This window comes from Elephas maximus, chromosome 10 (genome assembly GCF_024166365.1).
Source record: "Elephas maximus indicus isolate mEleMax1 chromosome 10, mEleMax1 primary haplotype, whole genome shotgun sequence".
Taxonomy (NCBI): Eukaryota; Metazoa; Chordata; class Mammalia; order Proboscidea; family Elephantidae; genus Elephas; species Elephas maximus.
In genome coordinates this window covers 87,505,212-87,523,890 of record NC_064828.1, presented here as the reverse complement: position 1 = coordinate 87,523,890, position 18,679 = coordinate 87,505,212, and the positions used below count along the sequence as shown (strand labels likewise).

The 18,679-nt window shown below is 36.2% G+C and overlaps 1 protein-coding gene across 2 annotated transcripts in view; it reads right to left on the bottom strand.

Moving 5' to 3' along the window:
* The window catches only part of YLPM1 (YLP motif containing 1), a 95,421-nt gene that overhangs the window by 50,034 nt on the left and 26,708 nt on the right, over positions 1-18,679 (bottom strand). The gene's annotated exons all lie outside the window — the stretch shown is intronic.

The following is an 18,679-nucleotide window of genomic DNA, read 5'->3' as shown; positions in this document are numbered from 1 at the left end:
GATTTGAACTGCTGACCTTTTGGTTAGCAGACCAGCTCTTAACCACTATGCCACCAGGATTCCAAATCAAGAACAATTTGCTATATATAAAAAAGAGCTGGAACCAGAAGAACTATTGAAATAATAAAAAAAAAACAACTAAGTTCTCAAAAAAAATTCTTAAAAAGCCCTGCGATAAAAGGATTAAAATCATAGTATCTCAAAAAGCACGACAAAGTAAAAGAGAAAAAATAAGACACAAAGATAATCTATCCAGCAGGTCCAAAATCCTACTTATGAGTTCCAGAAAGAAGAAGAAATAAAAAAAATGAAGAAGTAGCACAAAGAAATTTTCCCAGAGTTAAGACAGACTCCAATCTCCTGACAGAAAGGGTCCAGCACACTATCTAGTATAATAAAACTAAAAAACAAACAAAAAAACTCAAAAAACAAAAACCATGACACATCACTGTGAAATTTCAGAATATGAGGGATAAAAAGATTCTAGAAGTTTCTGGCATTAGGGAAGATAGATAACCCAAGAGGTGACACAATAAGAACAGCACAATAGTTATACTAGGTGATAGAAGAAACTAGAACAATGATCCTAAAATCCTGAGGAAAAATTATGTCCAACTTCAAATTCTATATCCAAAGTATTAATCAAATATAAAGCTGAAATTAAGACCTTTTCAGACATGCGAAGGACTCAGAAAATTTACTTCCTGTCCACACTCTCTTTGTAAATTACTTCAGCATGCTCTTCCGGAAAAGGTGGCAATAAACAGGAAGACATGAAATTCGATAAACAGTGAATCCAATCCAGGAAGATAGTTAAGGGAAAAGCCACAGTAACAGCCACATTGCAGATCTTGAAAACATCCAACCAGCCAACCAGCCTAGGCAAAAGCAACAAGATGTGGGACTTTGAGAGAGAGATCCTCCAGGAGTTAAAAAAAAAAAAAATGGTGTTTCAGGGGTCAAGGGTAGACGATTATTTTAAAGAAGAAAGACAACTGGAGATTCTAAAAAAGGTTATTACATGAAAGAAAATGTAATCATAGTATACTACTTGGCTCTACAACGAACGACATTTATAAAATAATATAAACATGGTTTACTGATTTATCTAAAAACAGTGATTTAGACACATTGGACAGATGGGGATGGAGAAGCAGGGAGTGGTGTAAACTAAATCTTTATCTGAACAAGAAGTAATTATATAATACCTAAAACGTACATCAGGAAAGAGCAGCACAAGCATACACTGTAAAGGTAACTACCAAAAGAAATAACTAAAAAGTTAAAAGATGTTGCTGGTAAACAAATCAAGTGTGGTTTGGAGCAGTGGATGGGTGTTTTTCTTCATTTTTTTTTTTTAACCATGTGTAGGTATCACTTTGATAAAAGTGATAAATGGATTTCTTTAAAAGGTACAGAGAGGGAATTAGGCCTAACCTAAAGGGGTTCTTCTAGACTACAAGAAAGAAGATGAGAACAGATACATATGGTGTTGATAAATAAAGGTTAAGAGCTGGAAGTGAGGGGTTTTACCAGGCCAGATAATCTTGATTTTCTCCGTGAAGCAGGAAGCTGAATTAAGAATATAAAGCCAAATAAAAAAGTTTGCTGAGATAAAGAAAGCAGCACTAGGGCAGACAACCTAGGCAAAGTGGTGAAGACTTAACAGATACTGTGGACAAAGGAAAAAGGAGTTGACCAGGGACATGTCAAAGTATACACTGCAGTGCTAAGGATGAAGACCACACATTTAAAGAGAGAAAAAACTATACTGTTTCAAGGCTTGTGAGGGTTTGATCTCTTTTTTTGCAGTTACATTTATTAATTCAAAGTACCTGGAACGATAATATCTTAGATCATTAAAGTTATATAAAATCATCTGCTTTGCATTCAATTCAACTATTCATTCATATAAGTGACCAGGGAAACCTTATCAACATGTTATCTATTATTATTATCAAATTCTGGATGTGAATGAGCTACCTTCCTAACTAGATTGTAAACTCCTTGAGAATTTTATCCATGACTGACATTTTGGCTTAAGCAACATTTACTGCACCTACTAATTGTCAGGTGCTGTGTTAGTGCTGGGAACAGCGTGATACCTAACTCAAGAAGTTTACAGTCCATAGAAAGAGTGAGATAAGTAAATAAACAATAAGAACAGGGCTTGATAAATATGGGACATGTTTGTCTTGCTCACATAGTATTCCCAATGTCTGACTCACTGAAGGATCCCAACACATACTTATTGAAGTGCCATTCCTGGCCAGGAAAAATAGCAATTAGCCAAGCAAAAAATAGAGGAAGGGTAATCTGGACAAAGAGAAGAGCACGTGTAAAGATCAGAGAAAAGGACAGGAAACAAGAGGCACTCAAAGGTGTGCAGATAAGAAGAAAGAGAACATGGTGGAAGAGTTGATAAAAGTAATGAACTCATTATTGCATAGCCTCGTTCCTGCGCACAGAAAATGTAGTTTCCATGAAAACGTAGGGTGCTTTGCTTTCAGACTAAATTGTTGTTCAACAGCCAAGGGCCATCATTTTATTTATTCTTTAGGTAAACCACTGAAATATACTTTCAACACCACATATAATATGGCTACTATTTATCAATACTGCACCTTCAAATTTTCAAAGTTCAAGGATGTTACAAAATGCTAGGCTATCAAAACCTTTTTCATTTATAAAAGCAAAGGACTTGTAGGCCTCTAGAATAAATAAATATATTAATAAATATGAAGAGATACTCATTAAAAATTAATATATAAAAATAAGCCATATTTACATCAATACAAAAATATAACTGTATAAGATAAAAATATGTATTCAAAATAAAGTAAAACAGTATGTATTCATTAAATCCAATCACATAAAACGGGTGCATGCACACAAATTAGAAGAAAAGAAAAATAAATATTTGGTGTTTAAATATCTAGAAAATTTTCCTTTGTACTGTTGTTTTGTAAACCTTAAAAAATAAAATCCCTAAAACTAGTTATAAAACCCTAAATCTGAGTATAATATCCTAGATCTCAGTATAAAACTCACAGAATTAGATATAAAAAGTTCAAAATTTGATGTAAAACCTCCAAATTGAATATAAAAACCTAAGCAGTATGCAGAAAACAAATATCCTTAAACAAGGTAATGTCTGATTATCACACTACTTATATAAACATACTAAAATCAGCAGACTATGTGAATTATAAAGATACTAAATTCTGGAATCAAATTCCTACTCTTTTAGTTTTCATATCAAATAATGCCTATTTTCTAACACATATAAACTAAGATCCTAAAAACTAAAATTCCAAAGAGAAGTAATCACTATACACAAGAGCATTCATGACAGATGAAGGCATACAGAATAACTACAGCATTCATAAAAACAGCTGCTGAATCGATTCTGACTCATGGCAATCCCATGTCTGTGAGCAGAACTGTGCTCCATAGGGTTTTCAATAGCCGCTTTTTCAGAAGTAGATCGCCAGGTCCTTCTTCCAAGGCACCTCTGAGTAGACTCAAATCTCCAACTTGTTGGTTAGCAGTGAAGCATGTTAACCATTTGCACCACTCAGGGACTACTAGACCAAAGGAATAAAATAGAGCCCAGAAATAAATCCAAACATATAGAGACACTTGATTTATGATGAAAAGGACACTGCAAAGCAGTAGGGAAATAATGATCTCAATAAATACTGCTGGGATCAAATGGATAGCTATATGGAATATAATGAACCTTGACCCCTATACCTCGCACCATATATTTAAAAAAAAAAAAAAATTTTTACAGTAATTGTTGATCTGAAAATAAAAAGTAAAACAATGCAAGATATAAAATAAAACAGGATAATATATATATAGCCTTTGCATAAGCAAAGATTTCCTAAACAGAATACAAAAAAAAGCACTATAAGGAAAAAGATCAATTTGCCTACTAAATTAAAATAATTTCTATTAATCATTGGAAACCACATAATGAATAAGGGTTTAATAGCCAGAAAATATAAAGAACTCCTCCAACTTAACAACAAAAAGACAAACAACTCAGTCAAAAAAATGGGCAAAGGACTCGAATACACATTTGCCAAAAGAGATATAGAGACGGCCAACAAGTACATAAAAAGATGCTCAACATCATTTGTCATTAGGGAAATGCAAATCAAAACCATAATGACATACCACTTCACACCCACTAGGATAACTATGATTTAAAAAACAGCACATGTTGGTAAGGATGTGGAAAAACTGGATGCTTCATCCACTGCTGGTGGGACTGTAAAATGTTGCAGCCACTGTGAAAAGCAGTTTGGCAGTTCCTCAAAAAGTTAAACAGAATAATCATACGATCTAGCAATCCAACTTCTAGATGTATACCCAAAAGAAAAGCAGGAATGCAAACAGATATTTGCACGCCAATGTTCATTTGCAGCACTATTCACAAGAGCCAAAAGGTGGACACAAATATGCATCCACAGATGTGGTACATAAATACAATGGAATATTACTCAGTCATAAAGAGAAATGAAGTCTTGATACATGTTACAACATGGATGAACCTTGAAAACATCATGCTGAGTGAAATAAATCAGTCACAAAAGGACATATGAAACATCTAGAACAGGCAAATGTACAGAGACCAATGTTCATTAGTGGTTACCAGGAATGGGAGAGGGAGAGTGGGGGAGTCACTGCTTAGGGGCACTGAGTTTCTGGTAAAGGTAATGAAAAAATCAGGAAACAGAGAGGGATAATGGTTGCACAACATGATGAACATAATATCACTGAATTGTACACATAAAACATGTTGAATTGGCAAACGTTTGGTTATATATGTTTTTACCACAACTAAAAAAAATTATTTCAGTTAAAAAAATAATTTCTACTAATCAAAAAAGGCACCATTAACCCTCAGGGCTCAATAGGATTCACTGAACCAATTACAATTACTGAGTTTTGATATACTTTTTTTAATAGTTCTATTTGTAAGAATAAATATTTCATGACTTTTTTTAATTGATCTTCCCAAACAAAAGAAAATTTAATTTTTTAAAACAGAATAAAACTCATTCTAGCTTGCACTTACCATACAGGTCTCTATTAGATCCTTTTCTAAATCTAAGATACATTATGGGACCTTAGTGATCTTTTTTCTACATCTTGAAATATTTTGTGACTTCCTTATCCTAGAATTCATCATTACCCATCATTACTTATCGATTATTCCCAACTATTTTAAAAAAGATTAAAATAATAAGAATACAAAATAATAAGATGGTGTTACCTAGAAGGATAAAAGCAATAGTAAAACAAATGGTCACCCCACTTACACTGCCCAAAATATTGTAATTTGCTTTTAGGTTTCATTGAACACAGTCGAGAATTCAGAATTTTTCAGTTCCTGTCTATGACAAAGAGAATACATTGAAATTTTGTTTCAAAATTATTAGGTGAATCAAGAGGTAAATACAAAGACACAGCAGCACTCTAGGCTCTAATAATGATGTCAAATTGATCAAAAAAGTGAAGTCTCAGACTATGAGTCTTCAGATGATGTTATCCTAGATGAATTTTCTCAAACTCAAGATTCGATGAGGGAACAATATGTTTGAAGACAGAAAGGAATGTGGTGTTCTCATCCACTTATTCAACAGGAAGAATTTCATTACATATTTTGTAGCAAGAACCTAGACCATCCTGTTTTGCTAAAAGGATATGTGACAAAATTATTTCACCTTTTATGATGTTTGTGTGGCAAAACTTAATGAAAGGAGTTTTGGCCTTTTTAAATTTTTATTAAAATTTCTAAGAAGTTGTTTTTCACTCTTTAGTCCTAGTTCTGTAAATTTATTCATAAAATTAAAGTTAAGAAAACAAAATAAAAAGAATCCATTAGACCCAAATGGTAAACAGTGAAGACTACTCTTCTGGTATACTGAAGGTTAAGAAAGTTAAAAGGTAAGCTATGCAAGAAACTTGCAACACATATAAAGAACAAAGAACTGATATCTAGACTATATATAGAACTCTTACAAATCAATTTAAAAAACAAATAAACTAACAGATAACCCAATAAAACAATGGGGAAAAGACCTGAATCAGCATTTCATAAAAGAAGAACTCCAACTGACCAAAAATGAATTGGAAAAAAGTTCAATCCCATTAGTCATCAGGGAAATGCAAATTAGCCATACTATAATAACACTAAACATCCACCCAGACTGCTGAAATTTTAAAGTTTAACAATGCCAAGTATTGACAAGGATGTGTAAAAAGTGGAACACTCAAACAGTGCTGGTCAGAGTGTAAATTGAAACCACCACTTTGGAAAACTGACAATATCTATCAGAGCAAAGCACGTACATACCGTGTGATCAAATAATTCCAGTCCTTGGTATATGCCCATCAAAATTAAATACACACACACACACACAAAACCTTCAGATATGCAACTAATGGGGTACTGTCATGGATTGAATTGTGTCCCCAAAATTATCTGTCAACTTGGCTAGGTTATGATTCCCAATATTGTATGACTGTCTACCATTTTGTCATCTGATGTGATTTCCCTACATGCAGTAAATTCTATCACTATGATGTAATGAGATGAATTACAGGCACTTCTATGGATATTTTTTTTTATATGGATAAGATCTACAAGATTAGGTATTGTCATAAGCCAAATCTCTTTTGAGATATAAAAGACAGAAACAAGCAGAGAGACATGGAGACCTAATACCACCAAGAATGCAGTGCCGGAGCACAGCACATCCTTTGGACCTGTGGTTCCTGCACTGCGATGCTCCCAAGCCAAGGAAAGATGGATGCATCAGAAGGACCTTCCTCCAAAGCCAAGAGAGAGAGAAAGCCTTCCCCTGGAGCCGGCACCCTATATTTAGACTTCTAGCTTACTGGGCTGTGAGAAAATAAACTTCTCTTTGTTAAAGCCATCCGCTCGTGGTACTTCTGTTACAGAAGCACTAGATGACCAAGACAGATACATACAGCACTAAAAGACACATAGCAGTATTATTCATTAGAACCAAAAAACTTAAATAACCACCAATATGAAAATGGATAAACAAATTGTAGTATATTCGTACAATAGAATACTATACAAGAATGAGAATGAATAAACTACTGCTACATACAACATGGATGAATCTCACAATAACATAATATTGCATGAAAGATGCCAGACACAAAAGAATACACAGAGTCTGATTCCATTTACTTAAAGTTCAAAAATAGGCAAAATTAATCTATGGTGTAAAAGTGATAGTAATCTTTGCAGTGAGGAAAAATGACTGGAAAGAGGTATAATGGGGACTTCTCGGACACTGATAATTTCTATTTCTTGATCTGGGTAGTGATGACATGGGTGTGTATATGTGAAAACTCACTAAACTGTATATTTACAATTGTGCACTTCTCTGCATGTTATCTTCAAGAAGTAAGTTTTATTTATTGAAAAGTAAGAGGCTCTGGGAAACCAAAGTCCACTGACACGACAGTTTACTGGGGCAGGGGTAGTCTGGAAGACTTGGTAAATTCAACGACAGACACACACATACACATACCAGTTTCAAAGCAGCTGCCTCAGATGCTCAGCAATGCGGTATACTATTGACATGATGCAGTTTTGTCACTTGACTTTTTGGGTTCCTTTACATTTTTTAAAAAGCAGGCTAAACCAGTATTTTAAAAAAACTCCAAGTAATTTACAGTACCATATTCGTATAGCACATTATTAGGAAATCAGTTACCTATGTTCTCAATTCTTTTTTCCCTACCCAGCTTTGTTTAGGGAAAAAAGATACAGTGGCTTTCTATATCAGTTATGTGTTCATAGCAAAATCTAAATTCAACTAATTAAAGAAGCTCACACATTTCCTTAACAGCATGGATTATTCTTACCTAAGTCTCTTTTTTTATTTTTTTAAGTCTCTTTTACTCCCTAACTAGCTTCCCACTGGTATTTTTTTACCTGAACACCCACCAAGTCACAAACTGACTTGCAACCGTCATAAACTGTACTCTATATGGGCCAAATGGGCAAGAAGTGGAAGGGTGACAGAAATAGGAATGATATAGGCTAATTTGGGGAAGGATTTTTAAAACAAGGTGGATAATGTGAACAGGACCCAATTCAAGGATTAAAAAAAAAAAAAAAAAGCCATCCTTATTAAAGTTACAGGTGAAAAATCTGGGGAGGGATATCTTATACCTAAAACAATATGATCAACATTCATCAAGATTTCTGCAGGCTACAATGATGGACCAAACCTAACTCGATGAAATGTAAAGATAAATGTAAAGTCTTAAATTAGAAAAAGAAAAACAAAACAAAACAAAAAAAGTTGTACAAGTTCATGATGAGAGAGACTTGGCTTAACAATGTGAAAAAGATCTAGCAAGCCAAGTTGATGTTATACTCAACATGAGTCAACCCTGTGAGAGTACTGACGAAAATAAAAACAAATAAAGGCAATTTGCTAAGCTTTTTGTAAGTACATTGTTTACAACAAAGTTGGTAATAGGCCTACAGTCTTTTGCATCTGACGTAAGGGTTCATTCTGAAAGAGACTAACAAACCAAAGGCCTATCAAAGGACAGTGAGCAATATAGCAGGAGGAGGCTAGAACAAACGTAATGGTAAAAAGAAAAGAATTTGAGCTTATGTGATATCTCGTTCTGTGTTGCTGCACAGAGGCAGATCTAGAATCAACGGGCAGAAGTTACAGTAACACATTTAGATTCAATGAAAGAAAGAAACTTTCTGGAAAACTGTTGATGCCTTATAGGGCAGTTCCTAACTGCTGTGCAAATGTTCAGAGTTCATCAACTGCTTGTCACAGGAAGTACAATGGCCTTAAAAGTTGATCACAAGGCCTTGGATTCTAATCCCATCTCAACCATTCACCAGCTATGTCATCTAGGGCAATTTATTTATATTTATAACCTCTCTTAAATCTCAGCTTTCCTTATTTATTTACCTCAAGAGACAGCAAAGAGGAATAAAAGTACGGCAATATGTACAAGACTCAGCATGACAAACTAAAATGCAATAAAAATATGATTTGCTGTAGAGGGGATACTGCATTTGATAATTGCTAAGATCTTTTCCAGCACTAAGATTATTAATTGTTCCTTTCAAACAAGAAAAGACAGAAAATAGGTTCTACCTATTTTAAGCTAAGATTTGGTAGGCAAAAGAGAGAAAACATGAATATATCAGAAAATAAGTGAGCATGAAATTTGTTCCATAAAGTGTTAAGAATTTACTTATTTGACAACCAATGAGTCACCAGATCTAAAACCAATTAGTCACCAATCTAAAATCTAACGTTAGCTCAATCCAGGATTAAGAAGGAATTCAAATAAAAAAGACACGCTTATTGAAAAGAGAAATAGTTCTACAATAACAGTAGGAGACTTCAACACACCACTTTCGACAATGGACAGAGCAACTATAAAGAAACTCAGTAAAGATACCAAAACCAAAAAAAACAAACCCGTTGCCATTGAGTCGATTCCGATACATAGCAACCCCATAGGACAGAACAGAACTGCCCCACAGGGTTTCCAAGGAGCACCTGGTGGCTTTGAACTGCCAACCTTTTGGTTAGCAGCTGTAGCACTTAACCACTATGCCACCAGGGTTTCCAATAAAGATACAGAAGATCTAAATAACACAATCAACTAACTGGATCTCACAGACATATACAGAACATACTACCCAACAGCAGCACGGTACATGTTCTCCTCTAACACACATAGATCATTCTCCAGAATAGACCATATTCGAGGTCACAAAGCAAGCCTCAATAAATTCAAAAACATCAACATAGTACAAAGCATCTTCTCTGACCACAATACTATAAAACTAGAACAGAAAGAGCAAGGGGAAAAAAAATCAAATACATGGAAACTCAATTACTTAAAAACTACTGGGTCATAGAAGAAATAAAAATGAAATTAAAAAAATCTTAGAATCAAATGAGAAGACACAACATACCAAAATCTCTGGGACACAGCAAAAGTACTGCTCAGAGGGAAATTTATAGCAATAAATGCACACATCAAAAAAGAAGGTCCAAAATTAGTAACTTAACCTGACAACTTGAACAAATAGAAAAAGAACGGCAAAAAAAAGTCCAGAGTCACCAGAAGAAAGGGAATAGTAAAGGTTACAGCAGAAATAAATACAATAGAAAATAGAAAAACAATGGATAAAGAATCAACAAAACTGGAAGTTGGTTCCATGAGAAGATCGATAAAACTGACAAACCACTAGCCAAATTGACAAAGAAAAAAAAAAACGAGAAAATGCAGATAACCAAAATAAGAAACAAAATGAGCAACACCACAATAAAATCAACCAAGATAAAGAGGATCATAACAATTATTATGAAAAACTACACTCCAACAAATTCGAAAACCTAGAAGAAATGGATAAATTTCTAGAAACATACTACCTACCTAAACTGACATAAAAAGAGGTAAATACATACATATACATAGACACATAACAAAACAAGAAATTGAAGATGTCTTAAAAAAAAATGAGTCCCAGATGGCTTCACTGGAGAATTTAACCAAACATTCAGATTAAGAATTGACACCAATTCTACTCAAACTATTGCAGTACATAGAAAAAAGGGGAATACTCCCTAATTCATTCTATGAAGCCAGCATAACCCTGATACCAAAGCCAGGAAAAACCACCAAAACCAAACCCATTGCTGTTGAGTTGATTCCAACTCATAGTGATCCTACAGAACAGAGGAGAACTGCTCCATGGGGTTTCCAAGGCTATAAATCTTTAGGAAAAGAGACTGCCACATCTTTCTCCCCCGAGCAGCTGGTGGGTTCGAACCGTGACCTTTTGGTTCAGCACCAAGCACTTAACCACTGTGGCACCAGGGCTCCTAAGCCAGGCAAATATACTACAAAATAAGAAAAAAAATTTTTTTTATCCCTCATGAATATAGATGTAAAAATTCTCAACAAATTTCTAGCCAAGAGAATAAAACAGCATATCAAAATAATAATAATACTATCACGATCAGGTGGGATTCACATCAGGGACTCAAGGGTCATTCAACATTAGAAAATCAATCAACATGATTTACCACATAAATAAAACAAAGGAAAAGAATCACATGATCAACTCAATCAATGCAGAAAAGGCATTTGATAAAATCCAACACCCTTTTCCTAACAATAACTCTCAGCAAAATAGGAATAGAAAGCAAATTCCTCAACACAATTAAGGGCATACGTGCAAAATCAACAGCCAACATTATTCTCTATGGAGAGAAACCGAAAGCATTCCCCTTGAGAATGGGAATGAGACACGGGTGCCTATTATCACCGGTTTTATTCAATGTCGTACTGGAAGTCCTAGCCAGAGCAGTAAGGCAAGAAAGAGAAATAAAGGGTATCCGACTTAGTAAGGAAGAAGTAAAACTATCCTTATTTGCAGATGATATGATTCTATATATAGAAAATCCCAGAGATTCTATAATAAAGTTATTGGAACTAATAGAAGAGTTCAACAAAGTGGAAGGGTACAAGATCAACATATGAAAATCAGTTGGGTTCCTCTACACTAAAAAGGAGAACTCCAGAAAGGAAATAAAAAAAACAATACCATTTACAGTAGCCCCCAAAAGGATAAAATACCTAGGAATAAATCCAACCAAGGATGTAAAGACTTATACAAGGAAAACTACACAACACTATTGCAAGAAACCAAAAGAGAACTACATAAATGTATAAACATCCCATGCTCAATGGATTGGAAGACTTAACATTACGAAAATGTCAATACTACCCAAAGTGATCTACAGATATAATGCAATCTCAGTACAAATCTCAACATTTCTAACAAAATAGAAAAACTAATTTCCAATTTTATATAGAAAGGAAAAAAGCCCTGAATAGCTAAGGCAATACTGAATAAGAAGAAAAAGTACAATGCCTCACACTTCCCGATATCAGAACTTAATCAAAATGACCTGGTACTGGTAGAACGAAAGATACACAGACCAATGGAACAGAAGGGAGAACCCAGTAGTAAATCCATTCATCAATGGACAACTGCAGTCTGAAATTGATCGAACATGCAATCAAGATGCACTGATAATTACTGGTGATTGGAATGAGAAAGTTGGAAACAAAGAAGGAGGATTGGTAGTTGGAAAATATGGCCTTGGTGATAGAAATGATGCTGGAGGTCATGTGACAGAATTTTGCAAGACCAGCTTCTTCACTGTAAATATCTTTTCGCACCAACATAAACAGCAACTATACACATGGACCTTCCCAGATGGGAAAGCTCAATCATCAGTCAGAACAAGGCCAGGTGCCCACTGTGGAACAGACCATGAATTGCTCATATGCAAGTTCAAGATGAAACGGAAGAAAAATAGAACAAGCCCACGAGAGCCAAGGTATGACCTTCAGTATATTTCACTTAAATTGAGAGATCATCTCAAGAACAGATTTGACGTGTTGAACACTAATGACCAAAGACCAGACGAGTTGTGGAATGACATCAAGAACATCATACATGAAGAAAGCAAGAGGTCATTAAAAAGATAGGAAAGAAAGAAAAGATCAAAATAGACATCAGAAGAGACTCTGAAACTTGCTTTTGAATGTTGACTAGCTAAAGTGAAAGGAAGAAATGATGAAGTCAAAGAGGTGAACAGAAGATTTCAAAGGGCAGCTCAAGAAGATAAAGTGCTATAATGACATGTGCAAAGACCTGGAGACAGAAAACTAAAAGGCAAGAACATGGTCGGCATTTCTCAAGCTGAAAGAACTAGAGAAACAATTCAAGCCTCATGTTGTAATACTGAAGGATTCTAAGGGGGAAACACTAAACAACATAGGAAGTATCAAAAGAAAATGGAATGAATACACAGAATCACTATACCAAAAAGAATTGCTTGACGTTCAACCATTTAAGGAGGTAGCATATGATCAGGAACTGATGGTACTGAGAAAAAAGGTTCAAGCTACACTGAAGGCACCGGTGAAAAACAAGGCACCAGGAATTGACGGAATACCAACTGAGATGTTTCAACAAATGGATGCAGCGCTGGAGGTGCTCACTTGCCTATTTCAAGATATTAGGAAGATAGCTTACCAGTCAACCAATTGGAAGAGATCCATATTTATGCCTATTCTCAAGAAAAGCGATCCAATGGAATGCGGAAATTATCAAACGATATCATTAACATCGCATGCAAGTAAGATTTTGCTGAAGATCATTCAAAAGTGGCTGCGGTAGTATACCCACAGGGAACTGCCAGAAATTCAAGCAGGATTCAGAAGGGGACATGGAACCAGGGATATCACAGCTGATGTCACGTAGATCCTGGCTGAAAGCAGAGAATACCATAAAGATGTCTACTGTGTTTTAACGACTATGCAAAGGCATTCAACTGTGTGGATCATAACAAATTATGGATAACACTGCAAAGAATGGGAATTCCAGAGCACTTAATTGTGCTCATGAGGAACCTGTACAGAAATCAAGAAGCAGTCATTCACACAGAACAAAGGGATACTACGTGGTTTAAAGTCAGGAAAGGTGTCTGTCAGGGTTGTGTCCTCTCACCATACTTACTCAATCTGTATGCTGGGCAAATCTGAGAGACTGGACTATATGAATAAGAATGGAGCATCAAGACTGGAGGAAGACTCACTAACAACCTGTGATATTGAGATGACAAAACATTGCTTGCTGAAAGTGAAGAGGACTTGAAGCACTTACTGATGAAGATCAAAGACCACTGTCTTCAGTATGGATTACAACTCAACATAAAGAAAACAAAAATCCTCACAAGGAGACCAATGAGCAATATCATGATAAACGGAGAAAAGACTGAAGTTGTCAAGGATTTCATTTTACTTGAATCTACAATCAACACCCATGCAAGCAGTAGTCAAGAAATCAAAAGATGCATTGCACTGGGCAAATGTGCTGCAAAAGACCTCTTTAAAGTGTTGAAAAGCAAAGATGCCATCTTGAAGACTAAGGTGCGCCTGATCCAAGCCATGGTGTTTTCAATCGTCTCATATGCATGCAAAAGATAGACAATGGAGAAAGAAGACCGAAGAACTGACACCTTTGAGTTGTGATATTGGTGAAGAATATTGAATATACCATGGACTGCCAGAATGGACAAATCTGTCTTGGAAGAAGTACAGACAGAATGCTCCTTAGAAGCAAGGACAGCGAGACTACGTCTCACATACTTTAGAAATGTTATCAGGAGGGATCAGCCTCTGGAAAAGGACATCATGCTTGGTAAAGTAGAAGGTCAGTGAAAAAGAAGAGGACCCTCAACAAGATGGATTGACACAGTGGCTGCAACAATGGGCTCACACATAACAATGACTATGAGGGTGGCACGGGATTGCAAAGTGTTTCATTCTGTTGTACATGGTGTTGCTATGAGTTGGAACTGACTCGATGGTACCTAACAACAACAATACGGACAGCTGATCTTTGACAAAGGATCAAAGTCCATTCAATGGGGAAGAGACAGTCCCTTTAACAATGTGTCTGGCAAAACCAGATATTCATTTGCAGAAAAATGAAACAGGATGCATACCTCATACCATACACAAAAACTAACTCAAAATGGATCAAAGGCCTAAATGGTAAAGCTAAAACTATAAAGTTCCTGGAAGATAACATAGGGACAAAACTAGGGACCCTAATTTTTGGCATAAATACATTATCAAACACAACAAAAAATGCACGAACAACCAAAGATAAACTAGAAACTGGGACCATCTAAAAATTAAATACTTATGCTCAGTCGTCTATGCCAAGAAATATGAAAGACAGCTTCCTGGCCAACTGACTGGGAGAGATCCATATTTATGCCTATTCCCAAGAAAGGTGATCCAACCGAAAGTGGAAATTATAGAACAATATCATTAATACCACACACAAGGAAAAATTTGCTGAAGATCATTCAAAAACGGCTGCAGCAGTATATCGACAGGGACCTGCCAGAAATTCAGGCCAGTTTCAGAAGAGGACGTGGAACCAGGGATATCATTGCTGATGTCAGATGGATCCTGGCTGAAAGCAGAGAATACCAGAAGGATGTTTACCTGTGTTTTATTGACTATGCAAAGGCATTCGACTGTGTAGATCGTAACAAATTATGGACAACGTTGCAAAGAACAGGAATTCCAGAACACTTAATTGTGCTCATGAGGAACCTTTACATAGATCAAGAGGCAGTTGTTCGGACAGAACAAGGGGATACTGATTGGTTTAAAGTCAGGAAAGGTGTGCATCTGGGTTGTATTCTTTCACCATACCTATTAAATCTGTATGCTGAGCAAATAACCCCAGAAGCTGGACTGTATGAAGAAGAATGGGACATCGGGATTGGTGGAAGACTCGTTAACAACCTGCGTTATGCAGATGACACAACCTTGCTTGCTGAAAGTGAACAGGACTTGAAGCACTTATTAATGAAGATCAAAGACCAAAGCCTTCAGTATGGATTGCACCTCAACATAAAGAAAATAAAAATCCTCACAACTGGACCAATGAGCAACATCATGATAAAGGGAGAAAAGATTGAAGTTGTCAAGGATTTCATTTTACTTGGATCCACAATCAACAGCCATGGAAGCAGCAGTCAAGAAATCAAAAGATGCATTGCATTGGGTAAATCTGCTGCAAAGGACCTCTTTAAAGTGTTGAAGAGCAAAGACGTCATCTTCAAGACTAAGGTGCACCTGACCCAAGCCATGGTATTTTCAATCGCATCACATGCATGTGAAAGCTGGACAAGGAATAAGGAAGATCGATGAAGAATTGATGCCTTTGAATTCTGGTGTTTGCGAAGAATATCGCATATACCATGGAATGCCAGAAGAACAAATAAATCTGTCTTAGAAGAAGTAAAACCAGGATGCTCCTTAGAAGCAAGGATGGCGAGACTGCGTCTTACATACTTTGGACATGTTGTCAGGAGGGATCAGTCTCTGGAGAAGGACATCATGCTTGGCAAAGTACAGGGTCAGCGGAAAAGAGGAAGACCCTCAACGAGGTGGACTGACACAGTGGCTGCAACAATGGGCTCAAGCTTAACAATGATTGTAAGGATGGCGCAGGACCGGGCGGTGTTTCGTTCTGTTGTGCGCAGGGTTGCCAAGAGTCGGAGCCGACTCGACGGCACCTAACAACAACAGCGTGCTCATCAAAAGACTTTACAAAAAGTAAAAAGAGAACCTACAGACTGGGAAATGTTTTTTGATAACAACATAGCTAAGAAGGGTCTAATCTCTAAAATATATAGAAAAATTCAACAACAAACAAACAATCCAATCAAAAAAATGAGCAAAGGACATGAACAGACACTTCACCAAAGAGGACATTCAGGCCATTAGAGGGATACAAATCAAAACTACCATGAGATACCATTTCACCACTGCAAAAATGGCAATGACCAAAAAACAAAACAAAACAGAAAACAGCAAATGCTGGCAAAATTTTGCAGAGACAAACTCTTACACACTACTGATGGGATTGTAAAATGGTACAACCACTATGGAAAACAGCATGGTGCTTCCTCAAAAAGCTAGAAATAGAAATACCTTATGATCCAGCAACCCCACTCCTAGGTATATATCCTAGAGATGTAAGAGCAGTGACAAAAATAGACATATGCACACCCATGTTCACTGTAGCGTTATTTATAATAGCAAAATGGAAACAACCTAAATATCCATTAATGGATGAATGGATAAACAAATTGTGAGTACATACGTACAATGGAATACTATGCAACAATAAGGAATAATGATGAGTCTGCAAAACATCTTATAACATAGATGAATCTGGAGGGCATTACGGTGAGTGAAATAAGTCAAACACAAAAAAGAACAAATATTGCTTGATACCACTTTTATAATAAGTCAAGTATATGCACAGAAAGCAAAGTTCTTTGACGGTTACCAGAGATGGGAAGGCAAAGTTCTTTGATGGTTACCAGAGATGGGAAGGCAAAGTTCTTTGACGGTTACGAGAGATGGGAAGCCAAAGTTCTTTGACGGTTACCAGAGATGAGAGGGCAAGGGAAGGGGAATCGTTTACTAGAGAGTAAAACCAAAACCAAAACCAAACCTGTTGCTATCAAGTCGATTCTAACTCACAGCAACTCTACAGACAGAGTAGAACTGCCTCATAAGGTTTTCAAGGAACAGCTGGTGTATTCGAACTGCCAACCTTTTGGTTAGCAGCCTGAGCTCTTAACCACTGCACCAGCAGGGGTCCTACTAGACAGCAGACACATATTAATTCTGGTGATGGGAAAGGCGATACACAATATGGGAGAAGTCAGCACAACGTGACCAAGGTTAATGAAGACGCTGAGAGGTACGTAAGAATAAAGGACAACTATGGTGAGTAAATGCTATAACATATACAATTTTGCAGCAACAGTAATAACAAGCAAAAAATAAGTGAGTGGTTACATATGTAAATATGTATGCTATATTTGTGGGTGTATGTATACACGTTTGTATGTGCTGCATATATATTCATATACACAAAAAGCACATACGAGGCAGTTATGGATACTTACAAGACATATCCAAACACCTCGTCGGATTGATTTACTGGGTTTGAAGGTTAGGACCATAGTCTCGTGGGACAACTGGGTAAACTGGTATAACTTAGTTCATAAAGATAATGTTCTACACCCTAGTTCGGGTACATAGCGTCTGGGATCTTAAAAGCTTGCCAGTGGTCTTCTAACATACAACTATTGGTCTCTTCCCATCTGGAGAAAAGGAGAATGAAGGAAACCAAAGACTCGAAGAAGAAATCAGTCCACAGGACTAACGGAACACGTGAACCACAGCATCTTCTAGCCCGAGACCAAAAGAACTAGATAGCGCCCAGCGACTACCACCAAACCCTTCTGACCAGGGACACAAATGAAGGTCCAGGTTAGAATGGGAGAAAAATGTAGAACAAAACTAAAATTTACAGACTTACTGGACTGAATACAGACTTACTGGATTTACTAGAGGAAATCACAAGACTATCACTCTAAGATACCCCTTTAACCTGGAAGCCACTCCCAGAGGTCATCTTCTAGCCAAATAATACACTGGCCTATAAAATAAATACCCGGGAGGAACGTACTCCTTTACACAATCAACTATAAGAGATCAAATGGTCAACATTTACCCAAAAGCAAAGATGAAAAGGCAAGGAAGGGCAGGGAAACTGGAAGGATGGAAACACAGCAGTCGAGGTAGAAATGATGAGAATGCTGACATGTTGCTGGGACTGTAACCAATGTCACAAAACAATTTATGAATCACTAAATGGGAATCTAACTTGCCATGTAAACTTTCACCAAAAACACAGCTAAAAAAAAAAAAAGAGGATACACCTGGCACACAAAATGGACCAATGACCTAACCATAACCTAAAACCATAAAATTTATAGCAGAAGACATACGGGCAAAGCTTCAAGACCTTATTTTTGACAATGGATTCTTATATATAAAAAAAAAAAATTTTTTTTTTTAACATATGACACCAAAAGTACAAGTAACAAAAGAAAAAATCATAAATTGAACTCCATCAAAATTAAAAACTTTTGTGCATCAAGGA